General features: G+C 35.5%; 1 long non-coding RNA gene across 1 annotated transcript in view; it reads left to right on the top strand.

Annotated features, from left to right (window-relative positions):
• LOC122186234 overlaps positions 1-23,093 on the top strand; it is a 111,936-nt gene extending 88,843 nt beyond the window's left edge. Inside the window, exons 3-5 of the long non-coding RNA XR_006181097.1 lie at positions 19,004-19,129; positions 21,161-21,330; positions 22,719-23,093. This is a non-coding gene — a long non-coding RNA (uncharacterized LOC122186234). The remainder of the gene's footprint in view (positions 1-19,003; positions 19,130-21,160; positions 21,331-22,718) is intronic.
• Positions 23,094-27,255: the final 4,162 nt, after the last annotated feature.

Genomic DNA, 27,255 nt, shown 5'->3' with positions numbered 1-27,255 from the left:
ACAATAATGATATGAAATATCAATCAAGATTGAGAATTTGGCACAAGTCTTCAATGTATGTACTGAATTAGTGCTTACCTCACCTACGCATTTTGGTGCCTTGATTTCTTTTCATCCTTCCTTATTTTCTGTATTTTGTACTTCTGGGATGGCCATCATTAAGTTAAGGATGCTCTCAGGAGAATTTTTTAAAATATATTTCAAGAAATAAAATGTAGTGTGTCATTAAAATAAATGTTATGTGGGAGGAAAATAAGAATTCTAAACAGGATTAATGATTAGAAGATTTTCATTTGTTTGTTTTTTTAAGAACCTTTTGCATCCGTTTGGTTTAGTGCTTTAGGTAACATTGATTTGTTATTTCTATCAGATATGTTATTTCCATTTCTTTTCTTGTCCTATAAAGAGCTTGTATGTTGCCTTTAGTTTGAAGATGGTCGGACTCTAGATGATCTTATAGGTTGTTTCCAACCTTGTGATTCTATGATTCTATTATGGTTTAGTGCTGGTGGTGGCAGTGGTGATGAGGAGACGGTTGGACTAGATGATCTTATAGGTTGTTTCCAACCTTGTGATTCTATGGTTCTAAATTAATTTCTCCTGAGGTAAATAATATGCCTCTTTAACCAGAAATAGATTGATGTATAAAACACAGTCGTGTATAAAACATTCCTGGGGATGGTAGAAATGGTAGATGGTTTGAAAAGTAAAGTTTCTAGGATGAAAGGTGTTCAAAGATCAGCCTTTTCTTAATGTTTGTTACATTCAAAAGATGTCAAATGTGAGATAAATTGTGCATTTCTGCTAGGCCTGTTGTTGTTTGTCAGAAAAGGATTCTTGGCTGTTACACTCATGTGAGTTAAAATTGCTGATGATCTTCACTCCTGGTTTTTAGATCAATGGGCCTGTGTGATTATAATATGTGTTGCTCCACAATTCAAAACAGCAAAGGAGGTATTTAATGTTGTTGTTGTTGTTAAAATAATCTGTACGTATATGTAATGTAGGATTGCTAGTAATAAATCCCGCATCTGGGATTAGATGGTTCATAAGAGAAGGTCCTTCCTTAGCTTTCTAGTCGTGTCCCCGTTGCATCCTAAGATTAAATGGCTTAACTTTCTCTTTCACCTTCCTTTTTTCATGTCTTTCACCTGTTTGGTACAGTGAGAATAGAGTTGAGTTGCTTACTGATCTCAACAGCCCCTTTGACTCTTCACCCTCTCCTCCCACTGACAGCCCAGTAATGAAGCACTGTGTGGTAGATCCTCCAGCACTCTGCTGCTTGCTTCCCTGCAGTCTTGTATGTGTTAAAGGATAAAATGTTAAAAGGGTTGTGATGTGTTATGAATTTGTTTCTTTAACTGAAATTTTAACCATGTTAATAGAAGACAGCTTAAATAACCTTTTAGCTTCTAAAAATTTCAGGGATGTATAAATAAATTATCTAGTTAAAAAAGAGAGAACCCCATCCCCTTCTGATATAACCACACCAAAGCAGTCAGCCATTGTCTTGACTGTATTGTGTTGAATGCTGTTGTAACATTTTGAAGGAGATTTTTGACTTTTAGCAAAGGTTTTAGGAAATCAGCCAACCAACCCAAAAACCACACAGCCATTCACATTGCACATCCCCAAGAAAGAGCATTCCTTCAGACCTGAGCAGTTTGGTATCTTGCATCTTGTTTACTGCTTCAGTTTAGGTAGAATGTAAGAACTGTATCAGATTGTTTTTCCAGGCTTAATTCAGTTGCTTAAAAATAAATCTCTCCTGCCATTTGAGACAGAATGGAACATCTGAAGGCTGCTGCATGGGGCTTACAGATGTGATCTGCAGATGTGGGCTACCTTCTGGATTAGTAGCTAGAGGCCAGTGTAAATAACACAGACCACATCAAAAGGCTTTAGATACCTGTTAAATACATGTCACCTTTATGTTTTAAAGGTGTAAAGCACCTTTTGAAGTCAAAGGGAAAGGGAGCATCAGCATTATTTAAGTACTTCACATAAACAATTAAAACTGAGTCAGTCTGCATAGTAAGAATTGTGTATGTCAATTGTTTCCTACATTTCCCACACTTAGTAAAGTTAATGGAACTTATTGCAGTTGGAGAACGATTTTCTTATTAACAATTTGAAGCAGCTATCTTTTTCTTGCTTTGGGAATAACATGTGAACAGACACAAATGGAAAAGAAAAAAAAAAAAACCCTCATATTTTGTAGAACATTTAATTCTGATATAGCCATGTCAGCCCATCTCCCATAAAACACTATTTCACTGTTTGATACGATTATTTAAATGGTAATGAAAAAATGAGGTTTTGAAAATAATATCTACTTGAGAAGATAGTGTGTGGATTTTTATTTAAGTATATAAAATAAAGCACGTGTGTAGGGAATTGCACATAGGAATATATCAAAGCCATTCACAGAAATGCAAGGAATTCAAGCTGTTTTAGGAAATAAAGCCTACTGTAACTAAGTTATAAGTAACTAAGTAACTAAGTAATTATTAAGTTATAAGTAAATAAGTAACTAAGTAATGCGCTATGAACCTCTTGTGAAGAAAATCTTACACTTGTTCCAGGTGGAATAAAAGGTTTTTTTCCAACCACGTGTTGCCTGTGTTAAGAGCCACGTAAGAGTTCAGCTCTTAATTTTTTCAGCAAATGATCTAAATGCAGCATACAAGAGCATCCATTTGAGAGATCTCCTCGACTTAGTGAAGTCTGACAGCATGAAAAAAGGCTTGGAAGTGTTTGCATTTTCTTCACACTTGCTGAGCAAACTGACAAAACATTAAGCAACACAAGTGTTAACACTATTTGTTTACTATGAAATGCTAGGTTTTGCTGCAAGAGCAGAAAATAGCTGTAGTGAAATATCACATGGTACAGCTAAAGAATCTCTTGGGAGATTTACAAAAAAAGCTAACAAGGAAAGAATCAGCAGAGGAAAGATTTGTCAGCCAGCTGCTTACTTCTAAATTTGTGATCTACAAAAGGGAACGAGAGAGTAATTGCACAAGAATTTATGCACGTCTGCTAAAATGTGCTTTAATGTCGTTGTCTGGAACATCATTGTATACAAATAGAATATGAATTATATAAATTTCAAGACCATTGCATTCCATTTCAAACAGTACCTGGATCCAAGCATTTTGTGGAAATAAAATATAGAAGCAAAAATATCTATTTTATGTAGGAGAAATAAGGAAGAACAACTTTATCCCCTTAGCTCTTTGTAAGAACAGATGGTTTGAAACAAATGACTTTTTTTTATATATGCCAAGCCTACTTTCCCTAATATGTTAGCCACTCTCCATAAAATGTAACTTTCTGTTAATCGCTTTAATATATTTATTTCTCAGTAATCCTTAGCCATTTATTGTTTTCTCACCTGTGAAGCACAGAAGAGAAAGTAACTTTCAACTACTTTTATGCCATTTTAAAAGTGGTCCAGCTGGTGATTAGGCACAAGTGGTGTTCCCCAGGGGTTGGTACTGGGGCCTGTCCTCTTCCGTATCTTCATGGATGACCTGGATGAGGGCACTGAGTTCACCCTCACTAAGTTGCACGTTACACCAACCTGGCAGGAAGTGTCGATCTAGCTGGGGGTAGCAAGGCCCTGCAAAGGGATTTGGACAGGTTCAGGCAGCAGCTGAGGGATCTGGGATTGTTAAGTCTGGAGAAGAGGAGGCTCAAGGGTGACCTTATGGCTCTCTACAATAGCTGAAGAGAGGTTGTGGTGAGGTGAGGGTTGGCCTCTTCTCCCATTTAACGAGCAGGAAATTGTCTCAAGTTGCACCAGAAGAAATTTAGGTTGAACATGAGGAAATACTTCTACAAGTGTGTGATCAGATGCTGGAAGAGGCTGTCCAGGGAAGTGGTGGAGTCACCGACTCTGGAGGTATTCAAGAAATGTGTACATCAAAGAATCATACAATGGCTTGGGTTGGAAATGACCCCAAGAATCAAGTTCCAACCCCCTTGCCACAGACGGCCACCAGCCTCCAGAAGATGCTGTATATAGTTTAGTGGGAAATTGGTGATAGGTGGTTGGTTGATGGGTGGACTGGATAGTCTTTGAGGTCTTTTCCAACATTGGTGATACTATCATTCTGTTATGTGTATGGTCAAGTCGGTATCTATCTGGAGACTAAGGGTTCTTGTGGAATCCCCCCCTCAGGAACTGAGGTCTCTCAGAACTCATTACTATGTGTGTATATATCTATATATATGTGTATACACACACAAGATAAAGATTCTCTTATTAGGAAGCCATGAGATTTTTACTGGGAAGTGAAAATTACACAGATTTACTGTTGAAAATTGTGTCTTGTTTAGTTGTGTGTCTGGAGATGGATTTTGAAGCCCGGTTTTTGGGTACTGACATTTGAAAATGTTAGCCTTTGCCTAGAAATTATTCCATGATAAATCTGTTCAATTAACAGAATATTCTGTCCAAGTATCTGTCATAGCTAACAGAACGAAAAGTGAGGTAGTGTCATATATTCCAGTTATTTCCTATGTTTTCTGACTTTCTTTCTGCTTTGGTTTTCTTTGCTAGGGATCAAGGTGGGTAGGGTAATGGTTCCAGAGATTTTTCTCTGTATTTCTGACCTAATGAAGCAGCCAGGGTTGTTAAAAGTGCTAGGCAATTCTCTAGATGCAACAAATTTCTTAGGTAAGGCAGTGGTTTTGTTACTTGTATGGAACTTGCATTGTTTTCTTTTCAGCAAACTTAGTGCTGAAAAAGTTAGGATGTTGTAGGGTTGAAACAACATTGAAGATACAAAAAATTAATCTGACATTGTATGTCTTTCTTCTTTTCTTTCTTTTCTTTTTTTTTTTTTTTTTTTTTTTTTTTCCAATGGACATTCTAAACTTTTTAGATATTTCAATTTATTTTTATTTCTAATTTTTATTCTCCTCCCATTTATTTTTCTTTCATTGAGAGGTATGTAAAGCTAAAAAAGCATACAAGAGAGGTGGAAATGGAAACATAATAAAGAGAACAGCAGGATGAAGTAGATGAACTACCAAGACCCCTTACAAACAGTGTTATTCTTAAAGATCCCGTGCTCAATTATTTCAACATTTCTTCTCAATTATCAATTAATTAAATTATCAGGAATTATGGAAATTGTTTCATCAGCATGTATGCAGGTGTAGGAACTCAATGGAAATGATTGAATATAAAAAAAAAAAAAAAAAAACACTTTTTTTTGTAGGTTGTGTGTGGTTTTGGTAATTAACAAAGTATCTGAACCTGTGCTGTAGGAGCCTGGTGATCCATGCCTGTGGTACTCTTGACACCTTTCTAAATCACATATTAAATCACATAGTAAATGTTTGTAGCCTCCTTCTGGACTGCTTCCAGTAGTACCCTGTGTTTCTTGAACGAGGGAGCCCAGAACTCGTTCTTAGTTTTCCTTATAGACCATGCTATATGTGGAGTGATTCAAAATGCAGTTAAAAATATAATTAAACAAACACAAGTATTTTGCAGTTAAGTGACAGTTTTCAATTGTCTATTGCTTAATGGAGGTAAAATATGCCAGATTAATCATAGCATCACAGCATATCCTGAGTAAGAAGGGATTCACAGGTACTATGGCATCCAACTCACGAAGTTCAGTCTATATCCTGATAAATTCTTATCATTGTGGTGATCTGAAAATATTACTACTGGAGAATATACAGTCAAGACAGAAGTTGATTTTATGTTTAGATTTTTAATCTGCTTCTTTTATGAACTTTTCCAAAGTTGTTACTAAGTCATTTTATTTTGAGTGAGAAGTGGTTTTCATGTTTAATTTCTCCCTGTCTACAGATCAATAATTTGATATTCTTTTTGATACAAAGTAGATTTTTTTTTTTTAATGCCTCCCATTCTTAGTTTAAAGTCACTGTCATAGTAATAAATGAAAAATTTAATACGTAGAACAATGCATTTAAAACATATGTTAATGTGTTAATTAATATGTTAATATTATTAAATGGTTCCTGTCATTTACAGTAGTAAGAATAAAGGTGGAATAGAGTTCATACTTTTTTTTTTTTTTTGTATTACAAACTTCAGCTTTGTATCCTTGTACCAGAGTAAGCCACCAACACTCACACGTTTTTATTCTGTTGTGCAGTACAACTTTAGAAATAGAGAAAATTTAATTATGCATGTATTTCTTATGAAAATGCAGATTTCATTCTTATCTTTTGAGGCTCTATATCTTCTGGCAAATGTCCTTTATGTTTGGTGATCCATAGGAGAATGCTGTTTTTTTAAAACAAACAAGATTTTGCTATTCTATTTCTCCCAAACTAGAAGCCTTTATTCTTCTGTTCTTTCCCAATGGGAGGTGGAAATCTAAATGGAAAGTAGACAGCAATGAAGCTCCACTGTCTGTTCATTCCTCCTACTCTCAACCCCTAAACGAGTGGGAATAGTGGAACTCAAAGACAATTGTCAGTCTTAAACTGATGAATGAGATGTTTTACTGAATCACGTCTGTCACAGCTTGGCATGTGTTTATTTAAATCCAGCTTTGATACCCTGTCTCTGTTGTAATGGAGTATCTTCGTGTCAGACTCCACCTTCCTGCCTAAACAAAGGAAACCTGCGTGAGATGGGCAAAGCGAAAGGGACTGTGAAGCTAAAAACAGAACTGGAGTACAGTATTATGAAAAATCTGGACCACTGAATCCAAACCTTTATTGTAGATGCTAATAGTGCCCAATGCCATTGCATTTAAAAATAAATAAATAAATAAATAAATAAATCTTTAAATAAATATTTTTCCTCCCACAAGGGATCTTTTCTAGATCCACACTCCTTTGATGTGTAGAGGACTTCATTTAAACTTATTTATAGACAGCTCCCGCCTACTTGTGTTGAAGCATTCCCCTTCCATGGAGCCTTTTTCCTTCTGGTATCTTTCTAGGGAACACAATTCTTTCCTTTCTCTTCTTTTCTCTCTTCCCAAAGATTTCCTACTGTTGAGCAAAGTAAGCCAAGACCATTTTGGTCTAATCTTCCTCTTAATTATTCTGTCAATACTTCTGTATCCTTCCTCTGGTAAGGTTGTTTCTATTATTAATAAATATAATAAAAAATATAATAAAAAATATAATAAAAAATAGAGTGAATATTAATAAAGTGAATAGATTATTCATGTAAATAATTTTTGAAGGATTAGGCAGAAAATTAATTGCTGGTATAGCATCAAAGTCAACGCTTACATGATACAATCCTGTGTCATGCGTATGCAGCATGTATTATTTATTGAAAAAACTATTTTGTCTTCCTTGCTTAATGCATTAATAATTTTTCAATATTTGCAATACTGATTTGTTTTAAGGAGATGTCACTATCAGTACTTAAAAGGAATAACTGGGGACAGGAATCATATGAGAATACTGGAAATGCTGCAGTGTATTTCCTGACTGTTTGGCCTGTCTCTGTTCCTCGTTGGACAGAAGAGTGAGAAGGAGGTACACTGAGGGTATGTCGTCCAGAGTTTGGATCTGAAGATTTGACTATAGCTTAGCACAGGTAGGCATCCTGCCGTGGGCATCATATTGAACAGTAAAGATGGGTCCCACCCTTCTGAAATCCATGTCTTGATGCTGTTTTATTAGCATAACTTTATTCTGCTGTTTAACCTCTTGTTAACAACTTATAAAAATATTTTCCATGTATAGAATACTAACTATAAAGCAAGCAAACAAACAAGATGACTGGAAAGGAGTAAATTAGCTGGTCAGTGAAGAAGGCACAGTAGACCATAGGAGCACAGTCTGATGCTTGAGTTGTTTTTATTTTTTTAAGCAAAAAACCCTTTCTGTGATAGAAAAGCATTAGGTTACTTTCTTGCGGAACAGAATAACCGTGTTGATATTCTGTTTGGAAGAGGTTGTTCTGGTATAGGTATGATATTAGCATTGAACACATTGATTTTGTGAAAATGTAGGTGCTTTGCAAGATGTCTTTGATCATAGAATCATAGAATCACCAAGGTTGGAAAAGACCTAAAAGATCATCCAGTCCAACCGTTCACCTATTCCCAGTAGCTCCCACTAAACCATGTCCCTCAACACAACATCCAGCCTTTCCTTGAACACCCCCAGGCTCGGTGACTCCACCACCTCCCTGGGCAGTCCATTCCAGTGCCTGACCACCCTTTCTGAAAAGTAATACTTCCTGATGTTCAGCCTGAATCTCCCCTGCCGTAGCTTGAAACCATTCCCCCTGGTCCTATCACTAATGACACGAGAGAAGAGGCCAAGCCCCAGCTCCCTACAACCTCCCTTCAGGAAGTTGGGACTGGCTGTCCTGCCTAGATGATCAGTTTGACTTCTAGGAAATCAGAGGTTCAGTGAAAAGTTTAGGAAAGGTTTTCTATGTCACTGAAGTTGAGTGGTGGTAATCTGCTTGCTGTGCTGTCTGGAACTCATACAAGATGATGTGGTTGCAAGGGTAAGAGTGCTTTGGGCTAGATCTTCAGATGGTTACCTGAATAAATACATTTATTGCTGTTGAAGCTGTTACCATATTCAAGAGAAGTTTCCTGGGAATTTTTTGTAACCTGAGATGAGACAGAATTATTAACTTTCATACTGTTGAGTCCTAGATACTAAAACAAATACATTGGGGCCTTTCTTACTTGGGGTGTTTGTATGATGTTTTCATTCTTTGTCCCGTTAGAAAACAAAAGCTGAGTTTCCTCCTTCTTTTTATGTTTAGTTTGGTCTTTACTCAATAAAATACAGTCATATGCAGATATGCAATTTTCAGTCTCACCTAGCTTGTGGTACTAAAAGTCAGATGTGCTGTGAAGCACTTTATTTTGCTCTCTTTAGTCTATCCCATCATAAAATCTGTCTTGAAATGGTCTTACCAGCAATGTTTTCAACTGTTGATATCTTGTTAGAGAATTTAGTATACTAGAAGATTATTTTTCACATCTAAGATCTGTTGCCCCTAGTCGAAGCCTTCTGTATGGTTGCCCCACTGTCAGGAATCATAACTCTATTCCAGCAGAATAACATATAAATACCATTTTGTGGATTTTGTTATTCTGTCTCTCCACTTCCTCAACAAGATAGTCAAGAGGGAGATACTAATTCTAGTCTACTTCAGGCTTCAGTAGAAACCTTCTTTTCAGTGGTAGAAAGATCAGAACATTGCTGTTTTATGGAAATTTAAACATCTAGATTAATAAATTGATCCCATAAAGACAGTTTCAATTTAATTGTTTTGTTTGTTCTGAACAATGAAGAGGGCTTTACCTTCATTCTGACCTAGTATCAGAAGTAGTAAGTTAGTCTATTAATTCATTCCTTCATTTATAAGGCAAAATAATAAATACTGCTGCAAAATACTGAGAAGTCTAAAATACAGGTAGCATGTGCCAGTTGGGAAGGTTCTTCTCTAACATGTCAAATGTGCGCTTATAAATATCCTGTTTTGTGGGACCTTGATTTGCACTCATTGTAGTAGTTTGCTTCTGTGTCTCCTGTGTTGCAGCTATATTTTTGTCCTTAAATGAAATTTGGTGCCTGTTCCCTGTATGACCCTTCTAGAGATCTTTTTTCAGCAGCAACAGTCATTCTGCAGTCAGTACTATTTGTGCTGATATTTAGCAAAGAAATGTGAGCAGTATCTCCTCTGAATGCATCAGAAGTGCCTTTTTCCAAAGTAAATACTAATTCTTTAAAAAAATCTAACTACATTCTCTAGCCGAAACTCTCTGATAACTAAATAGGGTCAACTTATTTACCCTTCTGTTGTAAACCAATAAGTTTTATTTGTGTGCGGCCGTGGTTTTCTTGGCCTTGCTTGTTTTTGTGGGGGCAGAGAGTTATCCTGTGCAATTCAAAAATTATTATTCATCATTTTCTGCTGTATTCCATTAAATCATATTGTTGCGTGAACAGTACCATACTCGTTCAAAACAGTTGTGCATGTAAACAGCTTTACTTCCTTCAGCAGATTTGGTAGTTTTTAATTAAACACATAGGTAGGGGTTTTACTAGAATGTGCCACAAATCAGTACTGAATTGTAGAATCTTTCTGAAGATTCTCTCTGTTTCTTCAGTCTTGTTTTCTTGTCTCCAAAGTTTATTCTGCTGAGGAAGTCATGGAAGTAGATGCATATCCCTTACCATGGCCACAGTTGCTAAGAACTGATTATAGTGATTATTCAGGGTTCTGTGTGGAAATGATAATGTGAATAGGAATTCGTATCACGTATCTGACATTTATGAAGTGGTGGGGATCATTAAGAAGTATATCCAGATCACAGATTCCACCATTTACCACACATATATTTCATGCCCTGTATGGCATGGGGAACTGGCAGTGTCATCCATAGTTCAGCTTTACTGACGTTTCCAGTTGCTTTATTTTAGTTCAGTCCTTAGGCTGATATTTTTAACTTGAGATGAATTGCCTTAAGCTGACATTTTTGGGGAGTTTGAGATGAAACATTTCAGCCATACCTGAGAGCAGTACAGGCATAAAAGTGACTACTTTTTCTTAAAATAAAATAAAGTTATCCTGATCATTTTATTGGCATCAGCTTCATGCTTAGGAACAAAGATTAAAAATAAATGAAAAGCCTCTGAAAACTATCCTGAGCTTCCTTTTCCATAGGTTTTTGAGATCTATTCTCATGAATGAGTCTGCACAGCACTGAGGAGGTGTATTAATAAAACTCAGAAACTGAGCTGAAGACTTTTTTACTGAAATGCAGTTGTGGATCCTCACTTCATTCAGGCAGAATAGTTCATTTCTGCTATTTGGTCAGAAATACATTTATTTTCATACAACTGGTGCCTTGGCATGCTAGCAAGCTATGAACAAGTGACTTCCCCAAAAAAGATCTGTGAATCACAGAATAATGTTTATTACTTACGGAACATCATAGAATTCTCTTGGTGAACCAGTAAATGTGAGTTGGCATTTTCTGCCTCTATATTGTATAAAGTTCTACACTGTATACCTGTTTTTTGTTTGTTTGTTTGTTTTTTAATTTAATGATTTTGCAGCATTCTTTCCCATAAATAGCAATCGTCTTCAGCTGAGGCATACAGTGCCATAGAAAGATTTCTGCAGTTTTAGCAATGTAAGATGTTGAGGTCCGTTGCAGTAAGAAGCACACCTGCTGCATCACAATTAGAAGAAACAGTTCAACTGTTTTGATTTCTTCAAAACATACAGCCATCTCTAGGGAATGCAGCAACTGATTAAGATTAGTAGATCATTAAGGAAAAAAAAAAAAAACTGTAAAAAAAACAGCAACAACAAACTTAAATATTTTGAATAAATATAGAAGAATAAATCATGATATAATTATTGGCATAAGTAAGATACGTTGAGGGTTTTCTCCAGAAATAGAAGACTGTTTAGTTTTCTATAACATTTTGTTGAAAAAATATCTTATTTTTACAATGGGAAGAAGACAAAACTGTTCAACATTTGTCATTTCATTTCTCCTTGAACTACTTATCTTAAGGACAAAGGAGTTGCAAGAATTGCAATGTTCTGATAGCAAAGACAACACACAAAGAAGGTATTACACACACACACACGGGTGAACTAAAGAGGATAAAGGCCTTTTTCCTCGATCTTGACCCTGAATAGTCTTTTGTACAGTGCTGTGGGTGTTTGTGGAATTTTATTTCATTATTTTATATATTTTTAAGGCTGGAGAGTGAGAACATTTGTGTGCTGACCTGAACAAATGTGTAGAAAAAGCCTTGTGCTGAGAGGTATTATGGATAAGTTCGGTTTGTGAAATGTCAGTGTGGGTGGATGTGAGATGATTGAAAGGAGGTATGTCATGAATTCTTTATAAAGACAAACATACCCCAAGCTCCATAACATTTGTGAGAATTGTTCATAGATGGTATGAATAATTGTCTTTGGAATTGGAGCTGTGGTATGTCCTATTATTGTAGCTCTGCAAACTCAGAGAGAAATCAATGCTCCCTGATTCTTTTTGAGTATTTTATTTGTTAAGGATTGGCATGCTGCTTTGCTTCAAAGTTCTATTAGGTCCCCGATGTAACAAAAAGGAAATATTACTAAATTTGCATAATGAAATTCCAGTTGAAAGGTTATTTTAACAGAAAAAGAGCCCTAATGAAATATCAGAAGGAGTAAAATGAAAGAATCTGTTTTTCTAAAACTATTGTCAAGAAAACAAAAAGATTCTGCGCAGGGAAAAGGCTTTCCATTAAACAGGTATGACAGAGAAGCAACCTGGCCTTCCTGGCACATTGAAAGTGCAGCACAGAGTAAATGACAGAGGTGAGTTGCCTTCTACGTTTCTTCTGATATAACCTCTGCTCAGCGTAACTATTTTCATCCTTGGTGTAGCTCTAAGAGAGTTGGTGCAAAGCTGTAACAGTCAGCAGAGTATGATCATTTGGGGAAAGAAATACAGAGAAATTCTGCCTCTGGAATGGTGACCCTTTTAGCAGATGTTCATTTTTGACAGGTAGAATGTGATGGATATTCCTGTAAGTTTTTAAAAGCATAACCCGCCTCCTGTTTTTCAGTCCTGATTCAGTCCAGTTCAGGCTGGCAATGTGTAGGTTAAACACTGTAATGTGTAAAGTGTAGATGCAATATGTGGATTACAGTTATGTAGACTGCATAGGTCAGTTAGGAGCTACGTTTCAGGGAAAACAGAAAAAGAAAAAGAGGATTGTAACTTTCCCATCCTTAGGAGGGGAAGTCAGACACCTCTGATAATTTCTGGATAGAAATATCTCTGAAGCTTTGAAAAGAAATTAGTAGACGCTGCATTTCTAACCTGCTGAGTGATGAAGATGGAATTATTCCATCTATGAGTACATCTGTATTGCCATCAAGCAGACTGCTTCGTATCTGCATTGCTTGGGGGTATCCTTTAAAATGAAAGTTAGGATGAGTAAAATGCTTGAATTTACTCCCTGGTTCTCCTTTATATAGCAGAGTAGATACAGCCTGCAGAAAAACAGATACCACAAATTGTGTATGGGGCAAGTGGTCCAGCAAAATGAATTTCCATTTATTTGAGCTGATTTCCTGGGAAATGAGTTATTGAAGCTTTAAGGTTAGGAGCAAGACAGACTTTTTTTTTCTCTTCTTTTAAGGCCTCAAAATATTCTGAAAATTCTTGCAGTTACAATTCTGAAAACTGAAGATATATTGAATGCATATATATTTTCAAAATTTCAGGAAAAACTGACCTTTGCAGATGTAAAATAATTTCTGGGCTGACTTTTAAGTAAGTGGTAACCGGGAGCAGTATCTGTGCTATTGAGTTAATTTTCAGTTATCGTGAAGTACTGCATATTTTTGTCAGCTTGGCATCACTATGGAAATATGACTTTCAGAAGGAACCAAAAATACTTGCTCTTTTAGTGAGTAACAATTTGAAACATAACTATATATAGGACAAACAGCTTTTTAAAAAAAGTCCTCATATACATCACTTAGGAGATAGTATATGCCAAGAAGGAGATCAGAATTAATTTTCAATTTACTAGCTTTGGGATCAGTTAAGGACCTGTGTTAAATCACAGCATGGCCTGGGTTGCAAAGGAGCACAATGCTCATCCAGTTCCAACCCCCTGCCGTGTGCAGGTCGCCAACCAGCAGCCCAGGCTGCCCAGAGCCACATCCAGCCTGGCCTTGAATGCCTGCAGGGATGGGGCATCCACAGCCTCCTTGGGCATCCTGTGCCAGTGCCTCACCACCCTCTGTCTGAAAAACTTCCTCCTCACATCCAACCTAAACCTCCCCTGTCTCACTTTAAGACCATTCCCCCTTATCCTGTCACTATCCACCCTCATAAATTGCTGTTCCCCCTGCTGTTTACATGCTCCCTTCAAGTACTGAAAAGCTGCAATGAGGTTTCCTTGGAGCCTTCTCTTCTCTAAGCTAAACAATCCTTTCCTTGTAGGAGAGGACTCAGATTTGTTCCACCATTACAGTGAGACAGAAACCTCTCCCCACACCCTCATCTAGAGGCTCATGGTCCTGGCAGACATGGGAAGCCTGACCACTTGTGAAGACTGAGGCAAAGGACTCACTGAGCACCTCAGATTTTCTATGTCTGAGGAAGCCAGCTCCCCATTACCTTCCACTGGGGGGAACGCTTTCCTTGATCCATCTCCTCCTGCCTACCTACCTCTAGAACCTTATCTTTCACATCGCTTGCCAAGTTCAGCTCTATTTGTGCCTTGGCTTTCCTAATCCTATCTCTACACACACAGACAACAGCCCTGTATTCCTCCCAGGCTGCACAACCCTGCTTCCACTTTCTGTGCATTTCCCTCGGTTTAAGCTGCAGATTCCTGCACATCCATGTTTTTAACAGTTATCGGTATGTTTGTGGTTTTCTTTTTTTGTTGGTTGTTTTCTGTTATTACTGCTGCTTTTGTTTGTTTGTTTTCAAAGGCAAAATATGCCAGTGTAAGGTATAACATATTAAAGCAGTATGCAGAAGCGTGATAGAGGTCCTCATGAGATAGTTTAGGAGTGATTAGGATGGATAAGTGGTTTTCTTGGATGGGCTTCTGGGTTCAGCTTTTTAGCATTGTTTGTTTAAACCCTTCATGTTTCTATAGAAACTTTTCACCTGAGACTTTAAATAGAGGCTCTGCATGTATCCAGAAAGTAAAGTTCTCTGTTGTCTTTGGCTACAAGGTCCTTTTTGACCCAAAGTCAAGTCTGGTAATGCTGAAAAGATCAGAGTTACTCTGAAAGGAAAAATGATGTAGAGATAACATATAGATGTAGTATTTATCTGTCTTTGATCTGGGTTTATTCTTAGTTTATCTCATTCTCTGTGTAAATAAACTGTCTAAAGCATATACTGCTCCCAAAACTTCGTGTGCTGCATCTACTAGCACAAGAAGATTGATCTCTTTGCTATTTCTTCAGGGAAAAAAAACCTAGCTCTTTTAGTTCTGAATGTTCTTGAATTTATTCTATCATGAAGTCATGATAATTGGTAGAATTATGATCAGACACCATAAGGCAAATTCTACCATTATCTGTCAAGATAATACTCCAGTGAAAATATCCGCTTGTGCCAGCTATAGGCAATTTATCTCTTCAAAATAGTTCTGCATCTGTTCTAAGATGTATTCTGTGCTGCATTTTGGATGGAAGTAGCTGGGCTAAGCTGTACTGCACAAGCCAACTGTGTGCAATGGTTGGGCCAATTCAAAAAACCTCTTTCTTCATAATAAAAATGAAAGTACCAAGCCATGGCTTTTTGATCCCAAAGTCTTCCTATCCAAGTTAGTACAGTCAGCTCCAGCTTAGAAAATATTTTGGCTCAAACATTCCACAATTCTTTTTATTTGTGCATTTTCCTCTTGGATTGTTATTTGCTTGGATTGTCCATTGTTCAACAGCTGAAAATGTGTTTCTTAGTTGTTTGTTTGTTTGTTTGTTTCTCTTGATATGCTGACTTAAATTAACATTTAAAAAAAATTAGAAGTATTGTTCTTCTGAACAAGTACTTTCAAGTTTCACTTAAAAAAATGAACAATTTATATTCAAATGTGATTGGCTATGGTCTTATACTAAGGCACTGTACTAAGTTTTGGATCTACTGTGATCTACTGTGTTGTCTTGATTTTATTTTATTTTTTTAAGTATTAGCTTTTTAGCAGGCAGTAAACTGTTTTCCTGTTATTTGCTACAGAACAGTGAAATGATGTTTTGCTGTTTTTTTTTTTTGTTTTTTTTTGTTTTTTTCCTGGGTGTAAGTCCCATGCCTACTTGCTTGATGTGTAAAATTCACAATTACGTTCAGCAGACAGGGAATTAAAGGAATATTATGCTATTAGATGCCCTGTAAAGTAGTCCTGAGTTCCTCATTCACTTTGGTTTTGCTCTTTATTGTGTGTCTGTCGTACTTGGGGAGTTGGAAATCTCACATAGTGTTATAAGGTAAGACTAATACAGGTTGTAGTGTTGGTGAAATTGGCCAGAACCAGCTACCTTGCTAAATAAGGACATCAGTTACTTCCTATGAATGCACAAGTGGCAGAATAGCTAAATCATGCATTAGTCACATGAAGAAGTTGTATATACGAAATTGAGTTTGGTAAAAGAGGGTAAAAATGATTAAAATCTATTTAGGGATAAAGATTCAAATCTAAAACGTCAGATGTTAAGCAACTGAAATTTTAAAATATCACAGATGATACAATTATGGAGCCTATTAATGAAACCATTCCACCTTCCACAGATTTATAATTTGTTGTTTTTTAGACCAGACCTGATTAATTAAACCACTAAATAATGGAGAGTATTGTCTTTAATATGACATGGTAATGTCTCTCTAATACATGTAGTATTAAAGGACAAGAAAATAATTAAAAAAAATATATTTTGTGAGTGGGTTTTTGATTTTTGGTGTTGTTTTCTTCCTTTAGGAAAAACCTGATTGTCAAAATATTTAATAGCTGTATATTGAAACAACTAATAGACCACTTCTAAAACACCAGGATTTTCAAAGCCTAATTGCTTGGGCAGTCTTATGTAGGTCTTTGCATATACTTCTTAGCTCAAAGATTCATGAAAGTACAAATCTTTCAAACCCTGGCTGTTTAGCTCATTATCATTCAAAGACAAGGTTGTATCTTCTTAAAAATACAGACAAACTGTAGGTGAAAGGGCAGCAACAACATCAAAGAAAGGTGAGAGTTAGTTTGGATGAAGGTTCAACAGCATGTTGTGAGGTAGGATAGAGGGGTATATAGCAGTCTATTGAATTATACTAGTTAGGGTGTTTGGCCTTAAATTCAAAACGATTTTCAGCTTTGTAAGTTAGATGTTTCTATTACTAAATGAATGCACTTCTGTAGATATACTTGAGCAATATGTTTTCCTGTAATATTTTGTGTGACAAACTCCTTATTCATTCTTGAATAAGATTCTCTTGTTCTTTGTGTAAGCTGGGTACTGATCCGGTTAAAAGATGTGTGTGTGCTGAGATGACATGAAATGCAGCAATCCCAGAACTATGCATAAACTCTCTCTTGCATGTGATTTATCTTCTTTCTTGCAACCTGAGTACCTAGACTGTGGAAAATATGGCCCACGTTTTTAAAAAGTTTATCATCTTTCACCAGAAAGCTCTGGGGAAGCATTTCTGGTATTGTCTTAGTTTAATAGTATAATAAGCACTTCCCAGTAAGTTTCCTTTAGCTAACTAAGTCCTACCTGGCATGTTTTAGATGAATCCATTGAAGTAGATTTGATGTTCAGGATTTAAAAAGAAAAAAAAATCCATGTTGATTACTCTCTATTTGAGCTCAGTAGTACTATCTTGTATGTTGTTTTCTTGTTATTATCTTTACACATTCTTATTTAACACTAGTAGAATGCTGCCTGTGTAAATATTCAGAATTTGGTTGAAAGTAACACATAGTGAAAATCTCCAGTAAATTATAGTTTTGTATTTGACCTTCAGGATGCCTTTTTGCAGTACCTGGAAAATGTGGCAAGCTTTGGAAAAGCATTTGCTGCCTTTAAAATGCTGTTTGTCTGTGAGTGAGAAGCCCACCTAGACTCTGAGAGTTGTTCATTCGCAGTGCCTTATCTGCAAACGTTATGTTTCTAGTGAACTATAATTAAGTTGTGAAGCAGTTATTGCAGAATCAGGGTATGTTACATGAGATCCAGACAAATACAAGCTATCTAGACCTAATATAGCCTGTCACAAAGAGTTCTGCAAATAAAAAATCTTAGGACTTGAAGGAAAACTTTCATTACTGTTCTCTCCACATGGTCACATTCTAAGGCTTCCGGCATCTTTTATGACACAGATCAACTTTCTGCATTCACTAGAGACAGTAGATACACTATGACTTGAATCATTGTATGTTCTTACTAAAAATGGTGTTAACAGTTCCTCTAAGAATGAGACGAATGAAAACTTTTTAACTAAGATGGCTTTGCAGTTTGAGTGTTTTTCCTTTTGCTATTGTTTTTTTGTTGTTATTTATTTGATATCTACTGGTGTTTATTGAGGTGATTCAGAGTTATGCTTTATTTATTACTGATTGCCTTTGGTATGTAAAGCTGAGCAATTCATGGAAAGAATAATCTTGTCACTGTGACCTTAACGTTTCTGTCTACTAGGGTAAGGAGAACTTGCAGTCAGCAGATATTTTCTATTAGCTATGTCTTATTTGAACTGACTTTAACAATAAGAAGTTGGTTCTTTCAAAGCACTGGTTAAACTGTAATAAGCTTCAATATCAGCAGTATTTTGAGGTAATTATTTTTAAAAATAAGTGTAGAGCAGGACCAAGCATTGAAGCTGTACCATATATTCATCTTTAGAGTGACTTTAATTCCAAACCATACCCATAAACTAAAAACTCATGTAAAACACCTACTGCAAATTAGGTTATTTTGTAAACATGCTCTTGAATGTCCACTGGCAAATTCCATGATGGAAATCACATAGAATTACTGCAGTTCAATGAAAAATATCATAAAAATAAATACATATTACTTCGGTGAATGAGATCTCAGGCAAACTGTGTATTATTTAAAACTTGCATATCCAGCTACATTATAATGAGCCATGCTTTTAATCAGATTAATGAGTCTGCAGTTTGGCACTGTTCATGACTCACAATAGTCTTCCCCTACGGCACAAGTTCCTAACAACCCTTCATGTATCATTCATTAAACACAGACTTTGTAATAGTATGTACAGCATAAGGACGTACAGGACAAGTGATTTTAGGAACAGTGACTACAAACAACTGTGGTAATCCCTGTCTTCTATATCCAGCTCTTCCAAAAAACCCAAATCAGTTCTGTATATTCACTCATTTTATGAATGTTGCTAAGATCAAGAATTTTAGAGGGATTTCTGTGAAACAGAAGTCACACAAAATCACACTCTTTTGAAACATGATGATTGTGGAAAGATTAATATATGACTTTTCTATCCTCTTCAATTAACGTTGACAGAAATGAGCAAAGCCATCAGAAATCTGAGACAGTGTCTACCCCAAGTCAAGTTACATGAATGAAACCTGAACTGAAATAAATGTTAACAATGAGATCATCAATAGGAATCATGCTTCTCCAGGAAGGGTAAGTAACTGTATTTGCAGAAAGAATTATTTGTGTTGTATTAGATTTATTTATTTATTTATCTATTTATTTATTTATTTTGTGTGTGTCATCATCTGTTCTCTCCTGCTTCTGATAGTTTAATTACTATCACAGTCATATTGACTCCAACAAGGACAGTTTTACATAGAAGGCTTTCTACTCAATGGAGAACAACATATGAAAGGTAGTCATTCCAAGTGAAAGGTACAATGTTTCCTTTGAAAATGGCACTCAAGCACGGTGCTCAGAACAGAAAAAGTTGAGTTCAATTAATTAGGAACTAAGGAATTATGTCGTGCTATGAATAGCAAATAAGTTTACACAAAGTATTATCAGTGAGTCAAACAGAATAGCTTTCCACTTCCCAATGCTTCAAAAATTCTCAATTCTAGAATACTTTGAAATAATCTTTTTTTTTTTTTTTTTTTTTTAACTGATCTTTAACTGATGATTTTAACTGATCATTGCCAGTGTTTCAAATATGTAATAACATAAGAGGAAGAATAATTAAGAAATATCCCAGGCTACTAATATTTGAGGTCCATCAATGTCAGCTTTAGAAGAGTCGAATTGCACATCTGTTGAAGTTTCAGTCAAAGATGTTTTTGTTCCTGACAAAACAATCCAGTAATTCCTACTCCAAATCTAGTACAAATCTTATGAAGCAAAAACCAACCAAACAAAACAACTTTAAGGAAATGTAAGATAATGTGTTGTTATTTTTATAAATTGACACAATTCTAGTAGTATGGGCTCCTAGAATAAGATAAGGAGCTGAGCAACCATTTTTAAAGCTGAGAAGAGGTCTGTGTTGTTACTCAACAGAGTGCTCAAAATCAAACCATTTTGTGTTAGCATTACTCCAATAAACAGGCTTGTGACTGAATTTAAATTAATATGAACTTTTTCAGCATCAAAAAAAGTTTGCATCCCATAAAGTTTGTCTGGGCTCATAGTTAAATCATTCTGGAAGACGTCATCGAGACATCATCAATTTCATGTGTTTCATTTGTTAGCCTAATTCTGTTTATTTTCTAGGTTAGCAAGAATACATACAGCAATGTCTTTGAAAATATCACTTTGCTTTCAGATACTCCGACAAACTAGATTTGATATCACTTCTGACACTTGATATACTGCCTCCAAAAGGCAGTGCTCATGGAAACAGTAAGCGGCACTTACTTACAACTTTGCAACATTATTCTCAAAAGTACTGACTGACTCATGTTCATCTGAAATAGTTTGCAGCTCTAGGGAAAATTAAGGAATGTACTGTATTGTTGTAAAGAAATCTCCCAACAGTGTTAATGTTCAGGCAAAGACAGCTGTATTTCTTATAGATTACAGACATACACACTTTTGTGTAGGGGAAGATTAAACATTGATCTGCAACATGTCACGGGTCTTCAGAAGTATTCAATTATGAAAATCTATTTCAATTAAATTTCTTTATGTAAACATTGTGGCAAAATGTAGAAGAATATAAAAGAATAGTAGATTTTTTTTTAAGGTGTTCTACAATGCACACTCCTTTCAATAGCTTCTTTAAGTATGAAATATTATGCTATGATTTTAAGTCTTTAAATGATATTAAAATTATGTATGTATATATATATTTTTTCTTAGTCAAAACTGAAATAGAATACTTGACCATACTAAATAGCATTTAATTTTGAAAGAAATTTTCTTAAATTGGGAATACCCACATTCTTGTGGGTAATATGAGAATGCAGTTCTATTTGTTATTTTGTGGTGTTTGACTTTTCTGCTCTGGCAAAGTACTCTCATTTTACATATGTTCTGTGCATTGGGCAGAATGTGAGAGTCTAGATTCTTAATTGGATGTCCAGCTTCTCTATCATACAATGTTTTCTTCATTTCATTTCAGCAGAATTCGTCTGAGCTTGCATTTGTCATTCTTAAAGCAAATTAGGTGTATTCACAAGCTAAAGAAGATTAGACTTTGTGTTCTGTGTGCCTGTTATTGCTATTTATTTTTTCTCTTCCTAGCGAGCTACCTTTCTTACCGTGGGAATGCTCCATAAGTATTTGCATCAACAACAATACATGCTTTAGAGACCTGGAGAAATAATTACTGCAGTGTGGTATTTTGACTTCTGCTTCTGTGAAGATCTAACTGAATGTCTCAAGGAGGTCAGTTTTATGGACTGCTAAAGGAGGTAGGCTTCCTGCAATTACTTACAGTAATTACTTATAAGTCTTACAGTACAAGTACATTTAAACAGTATGTACTGTTGTATGTACTGATGTAATTCCAGGGCAGTCAATTGAATAATTTATCCTAGGGAAAAATAAGACAGCAATTGTTTCCAGCTCCTCATTCTGGATACTCCTGTCATAGTCACTAAACTGAGATTTGTGGTTACAGTGATGGAGGGGGAAAAAAGAAATGGAAAAAAAAAAAAAAAAAAAGTACTGTACTTTCAAGGGTCAAATTTCTGTTGATGTCACTGAAAAAAGAACAGTTTCATTCACAGGATGACTATAAGATTTTTTCCTCTAGGTGATAGGTAAATATGAGGTGCTCTAAAAGTACTGCCTCCTATTCTGTTATGTTGTCCCATGACATCAAAGATGGGTGCTGGTGGTATGGCAGTAGGGGTTGAACCTTCTCACCAATATTCTATTTTTGTTGTCGTGAGACAGATTGCAGCTAAAAAATTGCTCTATAAAATAGTGTTATTGTGCTCTTTATTGTGCATAGTTTCCATGGAAATAAATAGAAAGCATTATTTTTGGAGCATCCTACGTCGATTCTTCTGTTTTGGTTCTGGACATCCTTATTTTTTGCATGATATCTGCATCTGTTAGAATCCAAAGAAACCACAGAATCACCACGGTTGGAAAAGACCTCCAAGAACATTCAGTCCAACCATCCACCTACCAACCATATTTCCCCACTGAACCACGTCCCTTACATCTAAACATGGGATCGTAGCCTCATATAGAAGGGACTCCTCTGTTTTATCTCATAGGCACTATATATTGCCTCTCTGTCAACGTCACCTTCAAGGAAAATAACAATTACTTTCTTTTCCCAAATTCTAATTACAAAATGGAATGACTGTAGGTGGATAACGATGGCTAAACAGGGACCAACATACAACACAGAGGAAACAATCATTTGAAATGAGAAATTAGTCTTCTGCTGTGAGGAAAATAAGTCAGTCTTTCTATATTTAAAATAGGAACTTCTGAGAACTTCATCTTTGCTTTCCTATAGCAAAGAAGAAAAATACATGGAAATTTCAGTCCACTTATATTTTCTATGTTTCTGAGGAAAAAAAAAAAAAAAAAAATTGAATGTAAACTACTGAGTCTCACACCACTGTCTTGGTATGTTGTGGTTATGGCACGTGGGTTATTTATTTATTTATTTATGAAAATGATGTAAAATTCTTGATGTTCTTCCTATTTTATTCTGAATAATCTTTTCTGAATGGAACTTTGTCTCCTAATTCAAGTGCCACTAAAATAAAGGTTAACCTCACTGACTGTATATAACTTCAGTGGAAAAGTTTTTATAAATTATCTTGTTGTTTCACAGGCCTTGGAGAGTGCTGTTGTGGATAGCAATGAGGGTGACTCATCTGGCTATAGAGCTGGAAATGGAAATGTAATATTAAAGAAAATAAATAACAAGACTGAAAAGAGAATTAAATGAGGAAATGAGGCGTGAATGCGTGAGACAGAGGTTAGTCTACTGCATGTAAGTAGATATCGCCTAATTGTTTGGGAAGCAAAACTTAGTAAGGGAACTGTAGGATTATGAGTGAACTAGAGCACTCTAGGATATGCCTACCAATTACTTTATTGCAGCAGGTAGATCTGCCACTCTGTGGTGTATAAGGGATAGCTTGAAAACCCCTTTCTTTGAAGAAATGCATTATGAGTAGTGATTAATTTGTATTGCTTACGTATGTGTTACAATGGATTATTTGCATTGCCTATAAGCAGTTTATCACATTCAGATTTCCAAAATCATTCTTCTAAAGAAAAAACAAACAAAAAAAAAATGTAAATTTACTTTAAAACACAAGAAATAGGTCTTGAAACTTAACATAAGCTTTGTTGCATGAAAATCTGAACTTAGAGCTAGCAATACTTCTTGAGAACTCTTACGCTTTTACAAATTGATCTGTAAAGGCAGCTGAGACTGAATTTGGTGCACAAAGATACTTTTCTACGTCATTTGACAACTGACTGTACCCTTACTGCTGCGGAAACGCTTTGCTTTTCCTATGTCAGTTACTCAAATGTCAGTACAGCATCAGGTCGTAAAACAAACCCCTCTCCAAAATTTCATGCAAAAATTCATTAGAAAGAATGAATATTTTAAATTTTAACTCCAGTAAATGTAACATATAATATACTATAATATATATAAAATAATATATAATATAATCAAACTTTATCTATAATAACTAAATAATGTGTAAGGATGTGCAACTACTCATAAAAGCATTGTTGCTGTGAAATCTCTAAGAGGTTACATAAACGAAAGCAATTAAGAAGAAATTCAAAATAAACCCTATCTTTCAAAACTCTTTGCTTGTGTATACATGTAAGCTACAAACGGAGGACAAAACTGCTCAATAAGTTTCATGTGAAACCTTGTTAGCAATTTGTATCAACAAAATAAATAGAGGTTAATTGAGGTGTGCTCATAAACATTTTGCTGTCTGAGCAAATAGTTTTTATTTGTAAAACTAATTGAGCCTTTTGCGGTTTGTTTTTTGGAACTGTGATATAGACATTATCATACAATCCTGTTAGAAAAACAGAATAAAAATTGCATGATCAGCTTCTTAATTGTAGATAGTAATGTATTTATATTCATATTATGTATTAGTTACATAATACATTCTTATCAATATGTATGAATAATATATTTTCATTATAATTCTTTTGTCAAAATAGATCATATAGAGAGACCTTTTATTCTCCCGGTTTTATTTTGGATTTGGAAAGAAACAAGAATGGTATAATTGAGGATTATGAGATTTCTTATTTTATACCTCACAGACTTTAGGATAGTCTTCATGGAAGGGCAGAGGTCTGGATTAATAACAGGAGGTTGCAAGTCTCTGAGTTCAAGCCCACCTGGGTCGGGCCCCACAGGTCTGAACATACAAGTGAGATCAAATAATAATGCTACTTGCCAAAGCCATTATTGATAATTGATGATGTGGTGGAGGAAGCAGGGCTTAGCACAGCTAGACCATATTCTAAACTCATCTGTTTAGCTTCAGACTGGTGGAAGTCACAGCACAGGTCCTTGTAATTAGAAGAAGGCTGTGTCTTTCTTAAATCTGAATAGACTTCGTTCCCAATTATTTCCTTTTTATAGGATGAGCTGTGTCAACACTTTCAAGGCACTTTCCAAGGTCCCCAAAACAAGCTACTGAAATATCACTAAACTTGTGTTCTTGACAGCTAAAAAGACTAAAGACCTAATAGTGTTTGTTATTTGCCTTATACAAGCCAATTCATTTCCCATACACATAAAATACAAATATAGTCTTTTTTAAAGGAAATGAACCATTTGGAAACTGAAGAACAAAATAAATCAGATTCCCCAGTGTCTCATCAAGTGCTGGAAGCCTGAATCTAAATTTAGAAAAGGCAAATGAAAATACATTCTGTATTAAAGTGTCAAGAGTGGTTTAAAAAATGTTGGTTGTAAAGCAAAGTGTCACTTATAGTATATGTTTGTATATTCCCTAAAAAAAAAAAAAAAAGCACTAGGACTTCTGAGGTTGGACAGAGCAAGAATAGAATGGCTGCCTTTCCAGATATGCCTAGCATTCAAAGTAGGGTCCCTGTGCACAGGAGCTCTTACTGCCACAGCTGTAGAGGAAAATTCAGTTTTTACACTCTCTGCTGCAGTGCAGGATGAGTGGTGGCAGGTCGACATAGCTCTGTTATATCCCACATCAGATGTTTTTGTAAGAGGGGATAGCCAGGTCCAAGGTTCATTTATAAACAGTATAGCAGTCTAACAGAATCTAAGTAACTGCTAAATAGGTCCTGGCTGCTCTAGGTAACTGTGTTCATATTTGAAATCTTTTCTCCCTCAGCAAATATTCACCAAATAAAGTGAGTAGCTGTTCTTGCGTTTACTTCCTTGCTAAGACAGATGCTGCCTTATTATCGGTAAACAGCCTTCTGATATAAAATATTAAGTGCAAATCAGAATGGATCTAAATATTGATATTTGAAAGTTGTAGTTGGTCTGTTCCAACAAAAGATGGCACTGCTGTTTTCTTCAGAACTGTAAAGTCTATTCATTGAAATTAAATACTTTTAAAACAGTTCCCTCATGTTTGTCACAGAATATGCTCACTGAGATTGGTATTTGTTATTACTTAGCTATTACTTAGCTACCAAAGGCCTTAGACCTTTGAAAAGCACATATACATCCACAAGAAGTCCCAACTGGAAAAAACTAAGTGCCAATAATTCACAAAATACTCTTACAATTTTAATGCGTTAACACCCTCTTGGAGTCCAATTTAATCTTGATCATTATTTTATGGAGATAGTTTTGCAACAAATAAGAAATAGAAGGAAAATATTTTTGAAGATTCTCCCTGACCTGTCTTTCTTTATTAGATATTTATTAACAATATTTTTTTGAAATGCCCCTGGATCCAGGTGCACCCTTCGTTGACATTTTCTGCCAATATTACATGTGTGCTCCTAATAAGATTTTACACAACTCTGAACTTGTTTCACTGCCTTAATTCAAATGAATTCGCTTTGTACTTCAGAGCTAAGCAAAAATTAGGTATGAGTACTAATCCCATAAATAGTATAGATTAAGATGGCAATAAGGAACGAATAGAATGTACTTTCTTAGTGTGAAATAGACTGCACATCCCCAATTACAAAATAAATTTGCAGTAGGTCTGTGTTAAAATTAAAGCATCTACCTGTTACCATGACTAAAACCTAAAAAGAAAGCAAAAGCCAAACCCCCAGACAATAACAACCATGGTATGTAAATCATAAGTAGTCATTTCAGATAGAACTAAATTAAAAAAATGGACATATTCAGCATCTTGCAGGAATACACAAAAATCATTCCATCTTTGTCATCACCTTATCCCAGTATGATCTGAAGTATGTAATTTAGCCTGAATGACACCATCAAAAACTCAAATGTCCCAAGTTATCCAATATGCTTTACGTTAAGTGGAACCAAAAAATTCAGATGCATTTGGATAAAAATTACAATATATTCTAATACTGAGGGAGCTTTTTTCTTGTCATTTTTTGGTGATATTTCTGTACATCGGAAGCTACATCTCAGATATGCTTTCAACTTTCATTTTGGGTTTGTTTTTCTAAGAATACAGTCATGTTATGCTGTAAAGAACCTTTCTTGTTCTTTTTCAATCCTTTCCATACTTTTCTCCAAAACAAGGATCAAAAAAAATAAAACCTGCCAGGCAAATGATCCTGTATTCTCAAAGCATCCTGAAGTTGAGAATAAAGGTTTCTTATGAAAAGAAGCATGTAACAAACACCTTTCAAACTACAATGAACTATTCTCAACATGGTAAAGCCCCAGATATTCCAGCTTCCTTGCTGCTAGTGATCACCTCCATTCAAAATGGCAGCCAGCGGAAGTACTGAGGAAGCAAAAGCTGTAATTCAAAGATGATCACGGATGCGTATCACAATGAAACTGTAACAGTTCAAACAGTGAAATAATACAATTTCTTAAAACAGTAATACTGACCTTTTTATTGGCAGAGGTGTCTTTCCATGCAGCTCACCAGTCTCACCAGTAAACAGGACAGTGACGCATTGACAAACGCTTACAATTGTCTTCAATGAGTGGAAGGAGAACTGCAGTTTTACAGGTCTTTGCGCATTTGCATAGCAAGACATCACCTTGCCTCATTAAGAATACATTACCACTTTGTTTGTATGTTCAGAGTCTTTTTAATGAGATTCCCTTTAAAATACTGTTTGGAGAGAAGCAGAATATTAGCACATATGTATTTCAATCATATGTTCAATGCAGTAAATTCAGGAGAAAAAAAAGTTGTCAAAGAAGTGCAATACGTGGGTTT

This window comes from Lagopus leucura, unplaced genomic scaffold, assembly GCF_019238085.1.
Source record: "Lagopus leucura isolate 7727_CA_CO unplaced genomic scaffold, USGS_WTPT01 Super-Scaffold_100035, whole genome shotgun sequence".
Classification (NCBI taxonomy): domain Eukaryota; kingdom Metazoa; phylum Chordata; class Aves; order Galliformes; family Phasianidae; genus Lagopus; species Lagopus leucura.
Note: the sequence above shows the minus strand (reverse complement) of the source record. Positions and strands in the feature narration are given on the sequence as shown.